Genomic DNA, 7,500 nt, shown 5'->3' with positions numbered 1-7,500 from the left:
TCTCTGTCTCTCTCTCTTTCTCTGTCTCTCTGTCTGTCTCTCTCTGTCTCTGTCTCTCGCTCTGTCTGTCTCTGTCTCTGTATCTCTCTGTATCTGTCTCTCTAACTCTCTCTCACTCTCTCTCTCTGTCTCTCTCTCTGTCTCTCTAACTCTCTCTCTAACTCTTTCCCTCACTCTGTCTCTCTCTCTCTCTCTCTCTCTCTGTCTCTCTCTCTCTCTCTCTGTCTCGCTCTCTCTCTCTGTCTATCTCTGTCTCTCTATCTCTCTGTCAATCTCTCGCACTTTCTCTTCCTGACTATCACACCCAGCTCTCCGGGAGTGTCTGCCCTTCCCTCGTACAAAAATGGCCAGGAACCACTCGACCTGCCAAGTGAGCCAAGTCGGAACACACTTCCCCCCCCGGCTTCATTCCCCACCCCCTCTCCGTCTCCCCCTCCCCAGCCCAGAGCCCCAACTGTACCTCCTGAATCTAGGTCTGCGCTGGAACGAGCGCGAACAGGCCCCGCGATCTCCCCGCCCACCCCGACTTTCGACAGCCCCTCCCTCGTGGCAAAAGGATGGATGACTCACAGCCTGCAAACCAAATTAGAAGCAAATTCTTCAATACACCCTTTGTTATCCGAAATAAAATACAGTTTGTGCTCCTCGCTCAAGCCCTCCGCTGGAGAAATCACTCCCCCCCCCTAAATGGCAGCCGTGCTCTCCAGCACCCTGGTTGTCATCTTCTCTGGTGCTGGAGAGCAGGGCGGCCATTTTGCGCACAGCAAGATCCCACGAGCGCTGAATGAGGTGGGGACTCCCACCTCGATGTGTTGGGTGGTTTTTCTTTGGGATGGTGCGTTGTTCGAAGGCAGGATGTCAACCTCAGGACGCGGTTGGGATCTTTAACAGCCCCGAACTCCCCCCTCACTCCCGCCAACCTGAAGAGGGAGACGGGAGTTAGGCCCCATCCCCGCCCTGTGCGGAGTTAGCCTGATCTCACACCCGGGGGGCGACTGAGCACCACACACAGTGGTGGAGCGATTAAAATCAGGGGGAGGGGTGGGGGACTGTGCAAGAGGCCAGAATCGGAATAGAACCCAGAGATCTCGGAGGGTTAGGGGCTGGAGGAGGTTACAGAGATAGGGAGGGTTGTAGGGGCTGGAGGAGGCTACAGAGATAGGGAGGGTTGTAGGGGCTGGAGGAGATTACAGAGATAGGAAGGGTTGTAGGGGCTGGAGGAGGTTACAGAGATAGGGAGGGTTGTAGGGGCTGGAGGAGGTTACAGAGATAGGGAGGGTTGTACGGGCTGGAGGAGGTTACAGAGATAGGGAGGGTTGTAGGGGCTGGAGGAGGTTACAGAAATAGGGAGGGTTGTTGGGGCTGGAGGAGGTTACAGAGATAGGGAGGGTTGTAGAGGCTGGAGGAGGTTACAGAGATAGGGAGGGTTGTAGGGGCTGGAGGAGGTTACAGAGTTAGGGAGGGATGTAGGGGCTGGAGGAGGTTACAGAGATAGGAAGGGTGTAGGGGCTGGAGGAGGTTACAGAAATAGGGAGGGTTGTTGGGGCTGGAGGAGGTTACAGAGATAGGGAGGGTTGTAGAGGCTGGAGGAGGTTTCAGAGATAGGGAGGGTTGTTGGGGCTGGAGGAGGTTACAGGGATAGGGAGTGTTGTAGGGGCTGGAGGAGGTTACAGAGATAGGGAGGGTTGTAGGGGCTGGAGGAGGTTACAGAGTTAGGGAGGGATGTAGGGGCTGGAGAAGGTTACAGAGATAGGAAGGGTGTAGGGGCTGGAGGAGGTTACAGAAATAGGGAGGGTTGTTGGGGCTGGAGGAGGTTACAGAGATAGGGAGCGTTCTAGGGGCTGGAGGATGTTACAGAGATAGGGAGGGTTGTAGGTGCTGGAGGAGGTTACAGAGATAGGGAGGGTTGTAGGGGCTGGAGGAGGTTACAGAGATAGGGAGGATTGTAGGGGCTGGAGGAGGTTACAGAGATAGGGAGGGTTGTAGGGGCTGGAGGAGGTTACAGAGATAGGGAGAGTTGTAGGGGCTGGAGGAGGTTACAAAGATAGGGAGGGTTGTAGGGGCTGGAGGAGGTTACAGAGATAGGGAGGGTTGTAGGGGCTGGAGGAGGTTACAGAGATAGGGAGGCGTGTAGGGGCTGCAGGAGGTTACAGAGATAGGGAGAGTTGTAGGGGCTGGAGGAGGTTACAGAAATAGGGAGGGTTGTTGGGGCTGGAGGAGGTTACAGAGATAGGGAGGGTTCTAGGGGCTGGAGGAGGTTACAGAGATAGGGAGGGTTCTAGGGGCTGGAGGATGTTACAGAGATAGGGAGGGTTGTAGGTGCTGGAGGAGGTTACAGAGATAGGGAGGGTTGTAGGGGCTGGAGGAGGTTACAGAGATAGGGAGAGTTGTAGGGGCTGGAGGAGGTTACAAAGATAGGGAGGGTTGTAGGGGCTGGAGGAGGTTACAGAGATAGGGAGGCGTGTAGGGGCTGCAGGAGGTTACAGAGATAGGGAGAGTTGTAGGGGCTGGAGGAGGTTACAGAGATAGGGAGGGTTGTTGGGGCTGGAGGAGGTTACAGAGATAGGGATGGTTCTAGGGGCTGGAGGAGGTTACAGAGATAGGGAGGGTTGTAGGGGCTGGAGGAGGTTAGAGAGATAGGGAGGGTTGTAGGGGCTGGAGGAGGTTACAGAGATAGGCAGGGTTGTAGGGGCTGGAGGAGCTTATAGAGATAGGGAGGGTTGTAGGGGCTGGAGGAGGTTATCGAGATAGGGAGGGATGTAGGGGCTGGAGGAGGTTACAGAGATAGGGAGTGTTGTAGGGGCTGGAGGAGTTTACAGAGATAGGGAGGGTTGTTGTGGCTGGAGGAGGTTACAGAGATAGGGAGGGTTGTAGGGGCTGGAGGAAGTTACAGAGATAGGGAGGGTTGTAGGGGCTGGAGGAGATTACAGAGATAGGGAGGATTGTCGGTGCTGGAGGAGGTTTCAGAGATAGGGAGGGTTGTAGGGGCTGGAGGAGGTTACAGAGATAGGAGGTTTGTAGGGGCTGGAGGAGGTTAGAGAGATAGGGAGGGTTGTAGGGGCTGGAGGAGCTTATAGAGATAGGGAGGGTTGTAGGGGCTGGAGGAGGTTATAGAGATAGGGAGGGTTGTAGGGGCTTGAGGAGGTTACAGAGATAGGCAGGGTTGTAGGGGCTGGAGGAGCTTATAGAGATAGGGAGGGTTGTAGGGGCTGGAGGAGGTTATAGAGATAGGGAGGGATGTTGGGGCTGGAGGAGGTTACAGAGATAGGGAGTGTTGTAGGGGCTGGAGGAGGTTACAGAGCTAGGGAGGGTTGTTGTGGCTGGAGGAGGTTACAGAGATAGGGAGGGCTGTAGGGGCTGGAGGAAGTTACAGAGATAGGGAGGGTTGTCGGGGCTGGAGGATGTTACAGAGATGGGGAGGATTGTCGGGGCTAGAGGAGGTTTCAGAGATAGGGAGGGTTGTAGGGGCTGGAGGAGTTTACAGAGATAGGAGGTTTGTCGGGGCTGGAGGAGGTTACTGTTGTGTCCATGTATAATAAGACACAGACTGCAGGAGAACAGTACAACAGGTGTTTGCTCAACGTGGCTCACACGGGAACTGATTTGTACAGATTACTACACAGTGCTATATACAGGTGTGGTCACTGCCGGTACTGCAGTATACATGAGCTGTAAAAGATAGTTCCCCCCTTAAAGGTACATACATTACAATTCCTCCCCTTTTAGATTAACAGTACCATAACACTCATTTAACAATTAAATATGAAACTAATTACAATTAACACTTTTAACATGCAACATTAGCTGAAAATAGTCTATTTATAAATTCAGTCTTCGGGGAGGCTTCCTGATCCTTTCTGGATAGCGCCTTTCCCGAGTGTCTTGCTCTTGGTGCGGAGGCGATTCTGGCCCCCTGTCGTCGGTTGGTTCATCAGCTTCCAATGTTACTGACTCTGGGGTAGATGCGACCTGTACGTCGGGTTCATCACCAGGTACGTATGGGCGAGGCATGGGGTTGACTTGTTCCTGTGACTCTAGGATCTGGTAAGCATGGCGTCTCACGATGCTCTCCCCAACGTCCACTGTGTACATTCGTGGGCCCTGCCGTGTGCATATCGTTCCTGGCTGCCATTTTTCTGTTCGGTAGTCGCGGGCCAAGACTGGTTGCCCTACATTGAAGCTCCTTGTTGGCTTCTCATGGATGTGCTGGAATTGCTTACTCTCAACCTCTCTTCGTACGTTTGGTCTGAGCAAATCCAGGCGAGATCTTAACCTTCGGTTAAAGAACATCATGGCTGGGGCCTGGTTGGTGACTGCATGTGTCGCATTCCGGTAGGCGAACAGGAAATTGTCCACCTTGTGCTGCAGCGGAATGTTGTCATTGTACATAGCCTTTATTGCCTTCTTAAAGGTTTGTACGAACCTCTCAGCCAATCCATTTGTGGCTGGATGATACGGGGCAGATGTGTAATGCCTTACCCCATTCTTTTTCAAGAACCTCCGGAACACTTCGGACACAAACTGTGGTCCGTTGTCGGAGCAAACCTGTTCTGGCAAGCCATTCCTGGCAAAAATGGTCCGTAGGACTGCAATAGTTTTCTCCGTGGTGGTGGAGGATATTTTGATGACCTCAGGCCATTTCGAGTGCGCATCCACGGCTATTAAAAACATTGAGTCCATGAATGGACCAGCAAAATCAATATGCACCCGTTGCCATGGAGATGAGGGCCACTCCCATGGGTGTAGAGGGGCCTGTGGTGGTGCATTTTGGACTTTCTGGCATCCTGAGCAGCTCTTGGTCAGGTCCTCAATTTGTTTATCGATTCCCGGCCACCACACATAAGCCCTGGCTAGGCTTTTCATTTTTACCCCTCCCAGATGACCCTCATGAAGCTCATTGAGCACTCTATCCCTTAACTTGGGTGGAATTACCACTCGGGATCCACACATCAAGGTTCCCCGGCACACTGACAGCTGTTCTCTCCTTGTCGAGAATGCTGGCAACAGTGAGTCGCCATGTGCTGGCCATCCCTTCACCGTCAAATCATATACCCGAGACAGTGTCGGGTCATTTCGGGTTTCCTTTTCGATACAAGCGTTAGTTACCGGTAGGTATTCAACTATAGTCGAATAGAATATTTCGACAGGATCCACTGCTGGTGCTTCCTCCGCAGTAGGCAGTGGCAGGCGTGATAGCCCATCAGCATTTCCATGCTGTTTCGTGCCCTTATATTCAATCTCATAGTGGTGCGCCCCTAGAAAAAGTGACCATCTTTGTAGTCGTTGCGCAGTCATCACTGGAACGCCCTTCTTCGGATTAAAAATGGAGACAAGAGGCTGGTGATCAGTCAGCAAGGTGAATTTCTGCCCGTGCAGATAGTGATTGAACTTTTTCACTCCCCACACTAGGCTGAGGGCCCCCCTGTCAATCTGGGCGTAGTTACGCTCGGCTGAGGTTAGTGATCGTGACGCGAAGGCTATTGGCCTCTCTGAGCCGTCCGAGAATTTGTGCGACAGCACCGCTCCAATGCCATAGCGTGACGCATCACATGCCAACCGAATTGGTAATGCTGGGTTGTAATGGGCCAATACCTCTTTCGATGTGATTAGTGTTTTGCTCTTCTGGAAAGCTCGTCTACATTCGTCACTCCACTTCCATGGCACCCCAGTTTGCAGTAGGGTGTTCAGTGGGTGTAGTATTGTAGACAAATTTGACAAGAACTTATGGTAGTAGTTTACCAGCCCGAGGAACGACCTCAGTTGTGACAGATTTTCCGGTGCTGGAGCCTTGACTACTGCCTCAATCTTCTCTGGGGACTTATGTAACCCCTCTTTATCGATAACGTGGCCACAATACGAGATCTGTTTTCTAAAAAACTCGCATTTGGGGCGGTTAGCTCGGAGCCCATATTCCTGCAATCTAGTGAGCACCTGCTCCAGGTTGGCAAGGTGATCACTGTCATTTTCGCCCGTGACCAGGATGTCGTCCAAATAACACTGGATCCCTGGGATCCCTTTGTTCCATTGCCCTCTGCCAAATAGCCGGAGCTGATGCTACCCTGAATACCAGCCGGTTGTATTGGTAGAGACCTTTATGGGTGTTGATTGTGAGGTATTTTTTTGATGCTTCTTCTACCTCCATTTGCAGATACGCCTGGGCCAGATCAATCTTAGTGAAGCGTTTCCCTCCAGATAGCGAGGCAAAAATATCTTCAATCCGCGGAAGTGGATATTGTACGGTGTGAAGGACTGGGTTCACTGTTACCTTAAAGTCCCCACAGATGCGAACCTTCCTTGGTTCCCCGGGCGTGCTGCTCAACGACGTTTTCATCGCAGGGATGATGGGTGTAGCCCACTCGCTCCAGTCTACCTTGGACAGTACACCTGAACGTTCCAGACTCTCCAGCCCTGCTTCGACGGCTGGGTGGATCGCATAAGGTACCGGTCTGGCCTTAAAAAATTTTGGGCTTGCATTTTCTTCAAGTTTAATCGTCGATGTCATGCCTTTTAGTGTTCCGAGTCCTTGCTGGAACACTTCTTTCACGTCAGTTAGGATCTTTGACAGTCGCCCAGGTGTGACGTCGTCATCCTTTTTGTCAGCCACAATCAGTGCCTGTATGGAATGCCAATCCAGTTGTATTTTCCGGATCCATTCATGTCCCAGTAATGGTGGTCCTCCATCTTGCAATACATACAGGTCTAGTTTTGGTGTTTCCTTACCATTACATATATAACGGTCACCCTTATTTTTCCTTTGGGGTAGACTTTTTGCCCCGTGTACATCTTCAAAATAATTTTTGTGTCTCTCAAGGGTATGTGTGAGAATAGCTGCTCGTAGTCCCGTCGGTTTATGACTGTTAGGGCTGATCCTGTGTGCAATTCCATCTTTACCTGGACTCCTGCCACCTTGAGAGTGACCCAAATGGTTCGGTGATCCTCCGTTGTGATCACATTATGTAGTTTCAGACAACTCAGTTCCCTGCTTTTGGAGTCGTTATCACTCTTTTGTTCGTCTGAACTACTCTCCGTCATCTTATGTACCTTCTTGTACTTTCCTTTGGTAGGTTTCTTATTGCTGGTTTTCTTTCCCGACCTGCAGACTCGTGCTATGTGTCCTACTTTTCCACACTGTCTGCACACTTTGTCTTTGAACCAGCAATCATTGTGGTCGTGTGTTGTTCTGCCGCAGCGATAGCACTTCTCTGTTCCATATGACATTTTGTTTGTGCCATATTCTTGCGGTCTCTGTTGTATCTCTGCAGTACCCCGTGCTGCTGCTTCATATGATACCGCAATGCTGAAAGCCTTTTCCAGCGTAAGGTCCTTTTCAGATAAAAGCCGTTTCTGGGTTCCTTCACTTTGATGCCCACACACAAACTTGTCCCTTAAGGTATCTGCCAGTCCCGCTCCAAACTGGCAGTGTTTCGATAGGTTGTGCAGTTCTGTTAAATACTCAGCATTGCTTTCATCCTTATGCTGGTTCCGTTTGTGAAACTGGAA

The 7,500-nt window shown here is 51.5% G+C and overlaps 1 protein-coding gene across 4 annotated transcripts in view; it reads right to left on the bottom strand.

The window, feature by feature from the left end:
• Positions 1 to 533, bottom strand: part of LOC147091418 (forkhead box protein J2-like) — a 168,968-nt gene extending 168,435 nt beyond the window's left edge. For all 4 annotated transcript variants that reach the window (XM_085976772.1, XM_085976773.1, XM_085976774.1 and 1 more), the window contains exon 1: positions 461 to 533. The gene's annotated coding sequence lies outside the window, so the exon portion shown is untranslated. The remainder of the gene's footprint in view (positions 1 to 460) is intronic.
• Positions 534 to 7,500: the final 6,967 nt, after the last annotated feature.

The sequence above is a fragment of the Somniosus microcephalus genome, unplaced genomic scaffold, assembly GCF_052327205.1.
Source record: "Somniosus microcephalus isolate GS21.2 unplaced genomic scaffold, FLI_Smic_1.0 unresolved_chr3, whole genome shotgun sequence".
Taxonomy (NCBI): domain Eukaryota; kingdom Metazoa; phylum Chordata; class Chondrichthyes; order Squaliformes; family Somniosidae; genus Somniosus; species Somniosus microcephalus.
The sequence above is the reverse complement of the archived record's forward strand: the minus strand, read 5'-3'. Positions and strand labels throughout refer to the sequence as shown.